Source organism: Hetaerina americana, unplaced genomic scaffold, assembly GCF_022747635.1.
Source record: "Hetaerina americana unplaced genomic scaffold, ioHetAmer1.1.p SCAF_270, whole genome shotgun sequence".
Classification (NCBI taxonomy): domain Eukaryota; kingdom Metazoa; phylum Arthropoda; class Insecta; order Odonata; family Calopterygidae; genus Hetaerina; species Hetaerina americana.
Genome location: NW_027286842.1, coordinates 142,081 through 155,843, shown reverse-complemented (window position 1 = coordinate 155,843; position 13,763 = coordinate 142,081). Strand labels below are relative to the sequence as shown.

Genomic DNA, 13,763 nt, shown 5'->3' with positions numbered 1-13,763 from the left:
TGTAATCCAAATTGAAGCAGCACAACGAAGTATTAAAAGGAATGAATTATTAAAAGGAGAGAAACTTGGGAAGAAAAAAAATCCCATCTGAAGAGAGTCGTCGTCACTTTAAAGTGTAAGTGTAACAATAAATATAATTTTGTGAAAATAATGCAATTATTTTTTCTGCTTTCAATGCAACGTCAACAACAACAACGTCTTGTCTCCTCAGTATTCCATCATTGGAGACGACGACAACTGTTGAAGAGAGGCGCCGGATCACGTTTCAAACTTTGGCGTGTGACGCCCCTTCCTTCCAGCTGTTTACCTCCCCCCCCGAAGAGATGGCGCGCGCGCGCTCCCGGCAAGGAGCGTCATTCAAGACGACCCGACGCGAATCGACTCGCGGAAATAGGCGAGTTCCACTCTTTTACCTTAGTTTTTGAACACCAATCTTTCCACAGAATTTATGCGAAGATAATTCTTGTAAAAGGAGTGTGTGTTTGATGAAAAAAAATTGAACGGAAAAGAAACTCAATACATCGGAGGAAACGACCGATCGCGAGCACTCGGGAAAAATTGGAAAAATCTTTGCAAAAAAATTTTCAGAAATTTTTTGCGAATTTCGCGGAAATCGATGCCCATTTTCGCGATATTTTTCGAGAAAATGGAAAATATAAACAATGGAGAAATCTGGTTTTCCATCTTGTGCAATTGAAAGCGCCACTTTTTTACAGCCTTTTCGATTCCTATTCTCCGATTTGAAGAAAACCCTAATTTGTTTATATTTGAAGAAACCCTAATTTATGTATTTATTTATTTATAAGGAAAGCGTATTTTTACTAATGACGATTAATGCAAAGTAAGTGAACAGCACACGATTTTAAATCTCTACCACACAGGAAGTGAAGTGAAGAGGAAGCCCGTTTTTCGAAAAACTGTCGACCACTGAATACTGGCGAAAAGGGCCCTTTATTACCGTCCTGGATGCCCCCCTCCATTTTCGGAATGTTTGAAAATTGCGCCCGACCTTTCCCGGGAAGCGGGGAGAGAGCTTGCAATACGTCTCGTGTGTCGCTCACAGAGATGGCACGACCTAGCGAAGGACTCCGCGTTGCAATTTACTGTCTCGCCTCCGGACTCCGGGGACGCAATTGCTCCGGCCGTCCTGCCCCCCGCGCCCCCCCAAAACTTTTCTTGCTGCAGGAAAACAAGGAAGCCTTCGGAAACACCCCCGCAGGATCCTACGCGAATTCTCCCCGACCAATGCCACCCCGCGGCGCCTACGCCAATCCTGCGCCCTCCGCCCCAAGTGCTCCGGGGTCGTCCCTACACATGTAAATATTGCAGAAAAGGGCTCCCTTATCGCTTCTCGGCCTTATGGCTAAGATCAAAGTGTAGTATCTGTTCTTATCAGCTTAATATCTGATACGTCCCGCATTGCGGGACCAGAATATTAATCTGATTTTTGGACATTGGCGGGGTACCCGGAGTTTACTCCATCCCTGCCGCGGGTTGGCCCGGCATTGCAGTACCGTCGGGATCGGCCCATCATTAAAAAGGTCCACTTAAAAGCTGATGAGAACAGATTGAAGCTTAAATTGATCCGCGAAAATTATTTATTTTCGCACTTGCAAATTTCAGGCGATCCGGCTGGAAAAATATTCGCGAAATTGCATTTTCGCGGAGAGAAGCGATTTTATTCCATGCGAGCGGAGCAAAAGTAATGTAATCCAAATTGAAGCAGCACAACGAAGTATTAAAAGGAATGAATTATTAAAAGGAGAGAAACTTGGGAAGAAAAAAAATCCCATCTGAAGAGAGTCGTCGTCACTTTAAAGTGTAAGTGTAACAATAAATATAATTTTGTGAAAATAATGCAATTATTTTTTCTGCTTTCAATGCAACGTCAACAACAACAACGTCTTGTCTCCTCAGTATTCCATCATTGGAGACGACGACAACTGTTGAAGAGAGGCGCCGGATCACGTTTCAAACTTTGGCGTGTGACGCCCCTTCCTTCCAGCTGTTTACCTCCCCCCCCGAAGAGATGGCGCGCGCGCGCTCCCGGCAAGGAGCGTCATTCAAGACGACCCGACGCGAATCGACTCGCGGAAATAGGCGAGTTCCACTCTTTTACCTTAGTTTTTGAACACCAATCTTTCCACAGAATTTATGCGAAGATAATTCTTGTAAAAGGAGTGTGTGTTTGATGAAAAAAAATTGAACGGAAAAGAAACTCAATACATCGGAGGAAACGACCGATCGCGAGCACTCGGGAAAAATTGGAAAAATCTTTGCAAAAAAATTTTCAGAAATTTTTTGCGAATTTCGCGGAAATCGATGCCCATTTTCGCGATATTTTTCGAGAAAATGGAAAATATAAACAATGGAGAAATCTGGTTTTCCATCTTGTGCAATTGAAAGCGCCACTTTTTTACAGCCTTTTCGATTCCTATTCTCCGATTTGAAGAAAACCCTAATTTGTTTATATTTGAAGAAACCCTAATTTATGTATTTATTTATTTATAAGGAAAGCGTATTTTTACTAATGACGATTAATGCAAAGTAAGTGAACAGCACACGATTTTAAATCTCTACCACACAGGAAGTGAAGTGAAGAGGAAGCCCGTTTTTCGAAAAACTGTCGACCACTGAATACTGGCGAAAAGGGCCCTTTATTACCGTCCTGGATGCCCCCCTCCATTTTCGGAATGTTTGAAAATTGCGCCCGACCTTTCCCGGGAAGCGGGGAGAGAGCTTGCAATACGTCTCGTGTGTCGCTCACAGAGATGGCACGACCTAGCGAAGGACTCCGCGTTGCAATTTACTGTCTCGCCTCCGGACTCCGGGGACGCAATTGCTCCGGCCGTCCTGCCCCCCGCGCCCCCCCAAAACTTTTCTTGCTGCAGGAAAACAAGGAAGCCTTCGGAAACACCCCCGCAGGATCCTACGCGAATTCTCCCCGACCAATGCCACCCCGCGGCGCCTACGCCAATCCTGCGCCCTCCGCCCCAAGTGCTCCGGGGTCGTCCCTACACATGTAAATATTGCAGAAAAGGGCTCCCTTATCGCTTCTCGGCCTTATGGCTAAGATCAAAGTGTAGTATCTGTTCTTATCAGCTTAATATCTGATACGTCCCGCATTGCGGGACCAGAATATTAATCTGATTTTTGGACATTGGCGGGGTACCCGGAGTTTACTCCATCCCTGCCGCGGGTTGGCCCGGCATTGCAGTACCGTCGGGATCGGCCCATCATTAAAAAGGTCCACTTAAAAGCTGATGAGAACAGATTGAAGCTTAAATTGATCCGCGAAAATTATTTATTTTCGCACTTGCAAATTTCAGGCGATCCGGCTGGAAAAATATTCGCGAAATTGCATTTTCGCGGAGAGAAGCGATTTTATTCCATGCGAGCGGAGCAAAAGTAATGTAATCCAAATTGAAGCAGCACAACGAAGTATTAAAAGGAATGAATTATTAAAAGGAGAGAAACTTGGGAAGAAAAAAAATCCCATCTGAAGAGAGTCGTCGTCACTTTAAAGTGTAAGTGTAACAATAAATATAATTTTGTGAAAATAATGCAATTATTTTTTCTGCTTTCAATGCAACGTCAACAACAACAACGTCTTGTCTCCTCAGTATTCCATCATTGGAGACGACGACAACTGTTGAAGAGAGGCGCCGGATCACGTTTCAAACTTTGGCGTGTGACGCCCCTTCCTTCCAGCTGTTTACCTCCCCCCCCGAAGAGATGGCGCGCGCGCGCTCCCGGCAAGGAGCGTCATTCAAGACGACCCGACGCGAATCGACTCGCGGAAATAGGCGAGTTCCACTCTTTTACCTTAGTTTTTGAACACCAATCTTTCCACAGAATTTATGCGAAGATAATTCTTGTAAAAGGAGTGTGTGTTTGATGAAAAAAAATTGAACGGAAAAGAAACTCAATACATCGGAGGAAACGACCGATCGCGAGCACTCGGGAAAAATTGGAAAAATCTTTGCAAAAAAATTTTCAGAAATTTTTTGCGAATTTCGCGGAAATCGATGCCCATTTTCGCGATATTTTTCGAGAAAATGGAAAATATAAACAATGGAGAAATCTGGTTTTCCATCTTGTGCAATTGAAAGCGCCACTTTTTTACAGCCTTTTCGATTCCTATTCTCCGATTTGAAGAAAACCCTAATTTGTTTATATTTGAAGAAACCCTAATTTATGTATTTATTTATTTATAAGGAAAGCGTATTTTTACTAATGACGATTAATGCAAAGTAAGTGAACAGCACACGATTTTAAATCTCTACCACACAGGAAGTGAAGTGAAGAGGAAGCCCGTTTTTCGAAAAACTGTCGACCACTGAATACTGGCGAAAAGGGCCCTTTATTACCGTCCTGGATGCCCCCCTCCATTTTCGGAATGTTTGAAAATTGCGCCCGACCTTTCCCGGGAAGCGGGGAGAGAGCTTGCAATACGTCTCGTGTGTCGCTCACAGAGATGGCACGACCTAGCGAAGGACTCCGCGTTGCAATTTACTGTCTCGCCTCCGGACTCCGGGGACGCAATTGCTCCGGCCGTCCTGCCCCCCGCGCCCCCCCAAAACTTTTCTTGCTGCAGGAAAACAAGGAAGCCTTCGGAAACACCCCCGCAGGATCCTACGCGAATTCTCCCCGACCAATGCCACCCCGCGGCGCCTACGCCAATCCTGCGCCCTCCGCCCCAAGTGCTCCGGGGTCGTCCCTACACATGTAAATATTGCAGAAAAGGGCTCCCTTATCGCTTCTCGGCCTTATGGCTAAGATCAAAGTGTAGTATCTGTTCTTATCAGCTTAATCCCCTTAACTTTCTTCTTTTTCGCCCGCCAAATTCAAATTTTTAAATGAACAGATCTACCGCTTTTGGACCTTTCTTGCCTCTCTGAGGAATCCCGGACGGGCCCCGACCAACGGTAAGCCCCCCGGGACACTCCCAGAGGGAAGGGGCAACAGGACACTAGGCGCCTGCTCTGCCCAGTAGCCCCTCTTTCGACCCCCGATGGCCCCACGGTCCATTGCCTCTTCAAGGCGGACCGTGGGACCCACCGCCCCCTCAGGGCTCCCCGGTCGCTCACGGACCGTTCCCCACGCCCACTTGGGGTGATAACCTCCCCGGGCTCGACGCCGGGCCCCTAAGGCCCGGCGCAGGCCCCCGCCCCCGGTGCACCGCCGGGTCCCTTCAGGACCGGTAGGCTGAGCACCGGACGTTCCCCGGCCCCCGGTGCACTGCCAGGTCCCCTCCGGACCGGTAGCTTGAGCACCGAGGCCCCCGGACCCCCTCAGGGCCCCCGGGAGCACCCTCCGTCGATCCCGTACGGATCGGCGCAGAGCGGGTGATTTGAACGGCGCGCGGTTTCCTTTTCGGCCGCGACGCCGGTCAAGCGACCGTTCGGCGCGCTTCACGCCCGATCGGTTCGATTGACCCCCTCCCCCCCGTCCGGTATTTGTGGAAGACTTCATCTTCCACAAAACCGTCATTTCAAAACCCCGGTAAATTCAAATTTCCTCCCGATCCCACCCATACGGGCCGAGAAGCGGGTTGAGCGCCTTCAGCGCCATCCCTCGGCGGCCGCCTGGACTTCATTCAGGTGGACGCCACGCGCTTAATTTAAATTTGTATTTTTGAAAATTTTCGTTCCGCAGTCCCTCAGACCGCGGAAAAGCCCTCCGTCGCCCCCCTTGGCCTTCAGCATTTATATCTTTTGAATTTTTTTGTGTCCTTAAAAGGACAATTTTCAAAACAACGTTCCACGGTCCTTCAGGCCGTGGAATATCGTCCGCCAGGCCCCGTTTGTGCCATGACTTAACGCCCTCCCATGCCCCCACGTCCTCCCCGTAAAAACGGGGGGGCGGGGGCCGTTAGAAAAGCACCATCGCGTGCTAGTTCCTCCGCCCCCCCCTCCTCCTCTCGCACTCCGCGGAGGAGGAAAGTCGAGGCGTCAGAGCCCGACTCCTCCCCTCCCCATACACCACCGGACGGCGCGTCCGAAAGCGCTTCGGCGCGTAGGACGCGTCGCCCGCGGAAAATCATACACTATGGCTCCCCCGTTTCTTCTTCTTCTTCTTCTCCATCCGGCGTCCGAAAGCCTTCCCTTGAGACCTTCTCCCCGCTCTCGGACGTCACCTATTCTCCCCCCAAGTCCCGTTCTTCTTCCCCTCTCTCCCTCGACGACTTCACGACGCCTCCGGATTCTTCTTCGTCCAGACGTCCGGCGCTGGATTCTCCCCCCCCGATTCCCCCGACTGCCCCCGCCCCCCAAACGACTGACAGGGTCCCGGCGCTTCTCCTGACCGGCACCGCGGTGTCGGCCAGGAGAATCGACAATCAACTTGTGGTTTACTTTCCCGTGGCGGATACGTTAACCTGCACCGAGGTGGGATGCAGCATGTCCTTCCGCGCTACGGAGTGGACGGCGATGCGGAGAAGTCTCGTCCGACACCTGATGGAGCAGCACGGCCACCGACTCACGTCGGTGAACGCCTGCTCCGTCTGCGGTGGGACTATCGGCCGCAAGCCGTCCACTCATCCCTGCCTCAAAGGGGGGATACGTAAGGCGGCGGACGGGCGTGTTGCACTCTCGCACCGGTGCGGGACATGCGACTTCGCATGCGCTACCCGTCGCGGGTTGGCGAACCACATGGTGACCCACAAGAGACCTCCCCCCTTGATTGCCCCCCTTCAGGAGGCAATCGAGGAGACAGTTAGATGCACGACGCCGCCCAACGTGACCGAGGCGCAACCCTCCGATCCAGACGCAGCAGCTGACGCTCCGGCCGAAGACCTGGCGCCGGGGCAGCCTCCCGAAGTCGGTGACCTCAACGACACCGGGTCACCGCCGCCTGTGGACGCAGCAACATCGCCGCCGCCAGCTCCAGACGCAGCAGAAGGAGCACCACGACAGGTCGAGCCACCGATACAGCAGAAGGAGAAGCTGTGGCTCGACCGACTGGCCAGCACCACCGGCCAGTCATGGGAGGAGTTCGAGGTCGTGGTGCAGGATCTGGTGGCCACCACCCAGGCGGAGAGGAAGAGGGAGGCGAAACCTGCGGACGGAGGGGAAGCTCCTCGGCCACGAAACGTCGTGCACAGACAACCACCAAGACGCAGACAAGTAGCTGACTACGACGCGAAAAAGGCGTCGGACATACAGAAACTCTTCAGGAGTCATCCCAGGAGGGCAGTGGAGAGCATCCTGTCTGATAAGTCACCCTATTGCGACATTCCCGCGGAGGAAGTGGAAAAGCATTTCCGCCAAGTCTACGGGAATGTCGGAATGGGGGGCTTGGAGGACGAGGGTGACGACTCGGTCTACCGTCGCACGACGGAGACCGAGAAGAAACTGCTCCTCGAAAGGATCACTCCTGAAGAAGTGACGAGACGCATGTCTAGAACCAAAAACACCGCCCCGGGCCCCGATGGCCTCACCTACGGCGACCTGAGGGCGGTCGATAGACATGGACGAATTCTCTCTTTTATCTTCAACAGATGCCTGAAGGAGGCCAGGACACCGGCCGCGTGGAAAACCTCTCGGACTGTCCTCCTGCACAAAGGGGGGGACCGCCAGGACATCGGCAACTGGAGGCCCATAGCGCTTGGCAACACCATCGCCAAGCTGTACGCCGGGGTGCTTGCTGACCGCATACTATCTTGGGCGGTCAGCGGGAAGAAGATGCACCCGGCTCAAAAGGGCTTCCGGGAGTTCGAGGGGTGCCACGAGCACAACTTCACCCTTCAGGCAGCTGTTGACGAAATGAGACGCAGACGTTCCCGAATCGCACTGGCTTGGCTTGATCTACGGAACGCGTTCGGGTCCATCCCGCACCAACACCTCCAGAACACCTTGAGGAGGATGGACTTGCCTGAGGAGATGAGGAGGACCGTGGAGGAGTTGCAGAAGGGCTCCACGGTCGTGAAGACGGCCAGCGGCGACACCGGCGTCATCGACATCTGCGCCGGTGTCAAGCAGGGGTGCCCGTTATCACCGACCATTTTCAACTTGGGAATGGAGCCGGTGATACGGGCGGTCGCTGGTGAGGCAGGCAAGTCCGGAGTCGTCGTCCAGGGGCAGAACATCGCCATCCTGGCCTACGCGGACGACTTGGTGCTGGTGGCCCGGGACCAGGAGCACCTGCAGCGCCTGCTGAACATCGCGGGAGAAGAGGCGACCGCTGCAGGTCTACAGTTCAAGCCAAGCAAGTGCGCAACGCTGGACCTCAACTTTTCAACCAACCAGCCCGTGCAGCCGTCCCAACTCACCATCCAGGGGGCGGCCATTTCCAGCCTGAAGGACGGCGAAGCGTACCGGTACCTCGGGGTCCCGTTCGGGTTCCATGTGGACCAGACCCCCGAGGAGGACCTGGTGCGCTTGGGCGAGGACGTCAAGAAGATCGACGAGTCACTCCTCGCCCCGTGGCAGAAGATCGCCGCGACCAACATCTTCCTTCTGCCCAGGCTGGAATTCATCTTGCGGGCTGGTAACGTTAAAAAGAAGAACTTGACTGACATCGACAAGAGGCTGAAGGCCTGCGCAAAGGGCTGGCTCCATTTGCCCAAAAGGGCATCGCCTGAGATGGTCTTCATTGGCCATCAACACGGCGGCGCAGGTCTTCTCCCTCTTTCCGACTTGACTGACATATTGACCATCGTGCAGGGATATCGACTCCTCCATTCCCGTGACCCCAACGTGAGAGTGCTCGCCTGGGGTCGCCTGAAGGAGGTAGTGCGGAGGAAGCTGAGGAGACCGCCAACCACCGGTGATCTCGCGGAGTACCTTAGCGGTAGTCTACGGGATGACTTTGGAAGGGAAAGCGGCGACTTCAGTTCCCTCTTCACGCAGGTTCGCTCCGCGTCACGCCGTATCGCCGCGCGCATAGGCTTGAGCTGGAGATGGTCGGACGAGCTAAGGGAGATGCAGATTTCGTTCCGGGACATGAATGACGGGGCTGAAGACCGCCCCCCCTTCATCAGGGTTCCTCCGAAGGCCGTAAGGCAACTGACGGGTGCCCTGAAGATCGCGGTGCGGCGCTACTACCTGAACAAGGTAAGCGCCAAGCCCGATCAAGGGAAAGTCATTCGTGCCTCGGCGAAATCTGAAGCCTCCAATCACTTCCTGGCAGGAGGGAGATACACCAGGTTTTGTGATTGGAGGTTCATCTTTAGGGCTCGGCTCGATCTGCTCCCGCTCAATGCCTGTCGCCGTTGGGAAACCAACGGGGACAAGCGGTGTCGGCGATGTGGCTACGCGGAGGAGACCCTGCCCCACGTCGTTAATCACTGCACGATGCACTCAAGGACGTGGCAGCATAGACATAATGCTGTCCAAGACCGACTACACAGGGCTCTGATTGGACGCCGGGGAAAAGGTGACGATGAAATCAGAGTCAACAAACAAGTACCTGGCACTGACTCGACTCTTAGACCAGACCTGGTTATAACTAACCAGGCCGACAAGACTGTGACATTGATCGACGTAGCAGTGCCGTTCGAGAACAACGAGGGAGCTCTGCTGGCAGCCAGGACCGCGAAGGAGGAGAAGTACGCCGCCCTGGCAGAGACCATCCGCCAGCAGGGATACCGGTCATCGGTCGCCGCCATCGTCGTGGGAAGCCTGGGGACGTGGGACTCGCAGAACGACCCCGTCCTGAAGTCCCTGGGCCTACCTCGACGATTCTGCACCACCATGCGGCGACTGATGGTCAGCGACGTCATCCGCTGGACCCGGGACTGCTACGTCGAACACATCACGGGACATAGACAGTATGAAGACGGCTCCGGAGGCTGAAAAGGAAAGGACAAAAGTGAAGTCGTGTAAAATCATTTCCCCCCCTCTTTCCATACTTCTTCATTGTAAAACCTTTCTCTGTCCCCTTTCTCTTTTATTTACTCTATGAGCCATAGTGTATGAATGGCCACGCCGTGGTGTATAAACGGCCCCCCCCAAAAGTGTAAACCCTCCCCGTGAGAGACTTAAACATATAAAACATTTTATAAAAAAAAACACTCGTGCGAGAAGCCTATATTATTATAATATTTCCCCAAAACAAAGGGGCAAAAAGACTTGTTCCCCGGCTCCCTCATTTGGAGGGAGCCGGTCATGTATAAATTATATATTAATTATAAGTTGCTTAAAACTCTGTATGAAAGAATTTTCAAATAAACATTTTAAATCTGTTCTTATCAGCTTAATATCTGATACGTCCCGCATTGCGGGACCAGAATATTAATCTGATTTTTGGACATTGGCGGGGTACCCGGAGTTTACTCCATCCCTGCCGCGGGTTGGCCCGGCATTGCAGTACCGTCGGGATCGGCCCATCATTAAAAAGGTCCACTTAAAAGCTGATGAGAACAGATTGAAGCTTAAATTGATCCGCGAAAATTATTTATTTTCGCACTTGCAAATTTCAGGCGATCCGGCTGGAAAAATATTCGCGAAATTGCATTTTCGCGGAGAGAAGCGATTTTATTCCATGCGAGCGGAGCAAAAGTAATGTAATCCAAATTGAAGCAGCACAACGAAGTATTAAAAGGAATGAATTATTAAAAGGAGAGAAACTTGGGAAGAAAAAAAATCCCATCTGAAGAGAGTCGTCGTCACTTTAAAGTGTAAGTGTAACAATAAATATAATTTTGTGAAAATAATGCAATTATTTTTTCTGCTTTCAATGCAACGTCAACAACAACAACGTCTTGTCTCCTCAGTATTCCATCATTGGAGACGACGACAACTGTTGAAGAGAGGCGCCGGATCACGTTTCAAACTTTGGCGTGTGACGCCCCTTCCTTCCAGCTGTTTACCTCCCCCCCCGAAGAGATGGCGCGCGCGCGCTCCCGGCAAGGAGCGTCATTCAAGACGACCCGACGCGAATCGACTCGCGGAAATAGGCGAGTTCCACTCTTTTACCTTAGTTTTTGAACACCAATCTTTCCACAGAATTTATGCGAAGATAATTCTTGTAAAAGGAGTGTGTGTTTGATGAAAAAAAATTGAACGGAAAAGAAACTCAATACATCGGAGGAAACGACCGATCGCGAGCACTCGGGAAAAATTGGAAAAATCTTTGCAAAAAAATTTTCAGAAATTTTTTGCGAATTTCGCGGAAATCGATGCCCATTTTCGCGATATTTTTCGAGAAAATGGAAAATATAAACAATGGAGAAATCTGGTTTTCCATCTTGTGCAATTGAAAGCGCCACTTTTTTACAGCCTTTTCGATTCCTATTCTCCGATTTGAAGAAAACCCTAATTTGTTTATATTTGAAGAAACCCTAATTTATGTATTTATTTATTTATAAGGAAAGCGTATTTTTACTAATGACGATTAATGCAAAGTAAGTGAACAGCACACGATTTTAAATCTCTACCACACAGGAAGTGAAGTGAAGAGGAAGCCCGTTTTTCGAAAAACTGTCGACCACTGAATACTGGCGAAAAGGGCCCTTTATTACCGTCCTGGATGCCCCCCTCCATTTTCGGAATGTTTGAAAATTGCGCCCGACCTTTCCCGGGAAGCGGGGAGAGAGCTTGCAATACGTCTCGTGTGTCGCTCACAGAGATGGCACGACCTAGCGAAGGACTCCGCGTTGCAATTTACTGTCTCGCCTCCGGACTCCGGGGACGCAATTGCTCCGGCCGTCCTGCCCCCCGCGCCCCCCCAAAACTTTTCTTGCTGCAGGAAAACAAGGAAGCCTTCGGAAACACCCCCGCAGGATCCTACGCGAATTCTCCCCGACCAATGCCACCCCGCGGCGCCTACGCCAATCCTGCGCCCTCCGCCCCAAGTGCTCCGGGGTCGTCCCTACACATGTAAATATTGCAGAAAAGGGCTCCCTTATCGCTTCTCGGCCTTATGGCTAAGATCAAAGTGTAGTATCTGTTCTTATCAGCTTAATATCTGATACGTCCCGCATTGCGGGACCAGAATATTAATCTGATTTTTGGACATTGGCGGGGTACCCGGAGTTTACTCCATCCCTGCCGCGGGTTGGCCCGGCATTGCAGTACCGTCGGGATCGGCCCATCATTAAAAAGGTCCACTTAAAAGCTGATGAGAACAGATTGAAGCTTAAATTGATCCGCGAAAATTATTTATTTTCGCACTTGCAAATTTCAGGCGATCCGGCTGGAAAAATATTCGCGAAATTGCATTTTCGCGGAGAGAAGCGATTTTATTCCATGCGAGCGGAGCAAAAGTAATGTAATCCAAATTGAAGCAGCACAACGAAGTATTAAAAGGAATGAATTATTAAAAGGAGAGAAACTTGGGAAGAAAAAAAATCCCATCTGAAGAGAGTCGTCGTCACTTTAAAGTGTAAGTGTAACAATAAATATAATTTTGTGAAAATAATGCAATTATTTTTTCTGCTTTCAATGCAACGTCAACAACAACAACGTCTTGTCTCCTCAGTATTCCATCATTGGAGACGACGACAACTGTTGAAGAGAGGCGCCGGATCACGTTTCAAACTTTGGCGTGTGACGCCCCTTCCTTCCAGCTGTTTACCTCCCCCCCCGAAGAGATGGCGCGCGCGCGCTCCCGGCAAGGAGCGTCATTCAAGACGACCCGACGCGAATCGACTCGCGGAAATAGGCGAGTTCCACTCTTTTACCTTAGTTTTTGAACACCAATCTTTCCACAGAATTTATGCGAAGATAATTCTTGTAAAAGGAGTGTGTGTTTGATGAAAAAAAATTGAACGGAAAAGAAACTCAATACATCGGAGGAAACGACCGATCGCGAGCACTCGGGAAAAATTGGAAAAATCTTTGCAAAAAAATTTTCAGAAATTTTTTGCGAATTTCGCGGAAATCGATGCCCATTTTCGCGATATTTTTCGAGAAAATGGAAAATATAAACAATGGAGAAATCTGGTTTTCCATCTTGTGCAATTGAAAGCGCCACTTTTTTACAGCCTTTTCGATTCCTATTCTCCGATTTGAAGAAAACCCTAATTTGTTTATATTTGAAGAAACCCTAATTTATGTATTTATTTATTTATAAGGAAAGCGTATTTTTACTAATGACGATTAATGCAAAGTAAGTGAACAGCACACGATTTTAAATCTCTACCACACAGGAAGTGAAGTGAAGAGGAAGCCCGTTTTTCGAAAAACTGTCGACCACTGAATACTGGCGAAAAGGGCCCTTTATTACCGTCCTGGATGCCCCCCTCCATTTTCGGAATGTTTGAAAATTGCGCCCGACCTTTCCCGGGAAGCGGGGAGAGAGCTTGCAATACGTCTCGTGTGTCGCTCACAGAGATGGCACGACCTAGCGAAGGACTCCGCGTTGCAATTTACTGTCTCGCCTCCGGACTCCGGGGACGCAATTGCTCCGGCCGTCCTGCCCCCCGCGCCCCCCCAAAACTTTTCTTGCTGCAGGAAAACAAGGAAGCCTTCGGAAACACCCCCGCAGGATCCTACGCGAATTCTCCCCGACCAATGCCACCCCGCGGCGCCTACGCCAATCCTGCGCCCTCCGCCCCAAGTGCTCCGGGGTCGTCCCTACACATGTAAATATTGCAGAAAAGGGCTCCCTTATCGCTTCTCGGCCTTATGGCTAAGATCAAAGTGTAGTATCTGTTCTTATCAGCTTAATATCTGATACGTCCCGCATTGCGGGACCAGAATATTAATCTGATTTTTGGACATTGGCGGGGTACCCGGAGTTTACTCCATCCCTGCCGCGGGTTGGCCCGGCATTGCAGTACCGTCGGGATCGGCCCATCATTAAAAAGGTCCACTTAA

At 50.7% G+C, this 13,763-nt stretch overlaps 5 non-coding genes and 1 pseudogene across 5 annotated transcripts; all 6 read left to right on the top strand.

Moving 5' to 3' along the window:
* Nucleotides 1–1,343: 1,343 nt before the first annotated feature.
* On the top strand, nt 1,344–1,536 carry LOC139689811 (U2 spliceosomal RNA). Its single transcript, XR_011701416.1, has one exon. It is a non-coding gene; the product is annotated as a U2 spliceosomal RNA (small nuclear RNA).
* Nucleotides 1,537–3,049: 1,513 nt separating this feature from the next.
* Nucleotides 3,050–3,242, top strand: LOC139689810 (U2 spliceosomal RNA). The gene has a single exon (XR_011701415.1). It is a non-coding gene; the product is annotated as a U2 spliceosomal RNA (small nuclear RNA).
* Nucleotides 3,243–4,755: 1,513 nt separating this feature from the next.
* Nucleotides 4,756–4,889, top strand: LOC139689779 (U2 spliceosomal RNA; annotated as a pseudogene).
* Nucleotides 4,890–10,142: 5,253 nt separating this feature from the next.
* On the top strand, nt 10,143–10,336 carry LOC139689745 (U2 spliceosomal RNA). Its single transcript, XR_011701377.1, has one exon. It is a non-coding gene; the product is annotated as a U2 spliceosomal RNA (small nuclear RNA).
* Nucleotides 10,337–11,849: 1,513 nt separating this feature from the next.
* Nucleotides 11,850–12,042, top strand: LOC139689809 (U2 spliceosomal RNA). Its single transcript, XR_011701414.1, has one exon. It is a non-coding gene; the product is annotated as a U2 spliceosomal RNA (small nuclear RNA).
* A 1,513-nt stretch (nt 12,043–13,555) lies between these two features.
* Nucleotides 13,556–13,748, top strand: LOC139689808 (U2 spliceosomal RNA). Its single transcript, XR_011701413.1, has one exon. It is a non-coding gene; the product is annotated as a U2 spliceosomal RNA (small nuclear RNA).
* The last annotated feature ends 15 nt before the right edge of the window (nt 13,749–13,763 follow it).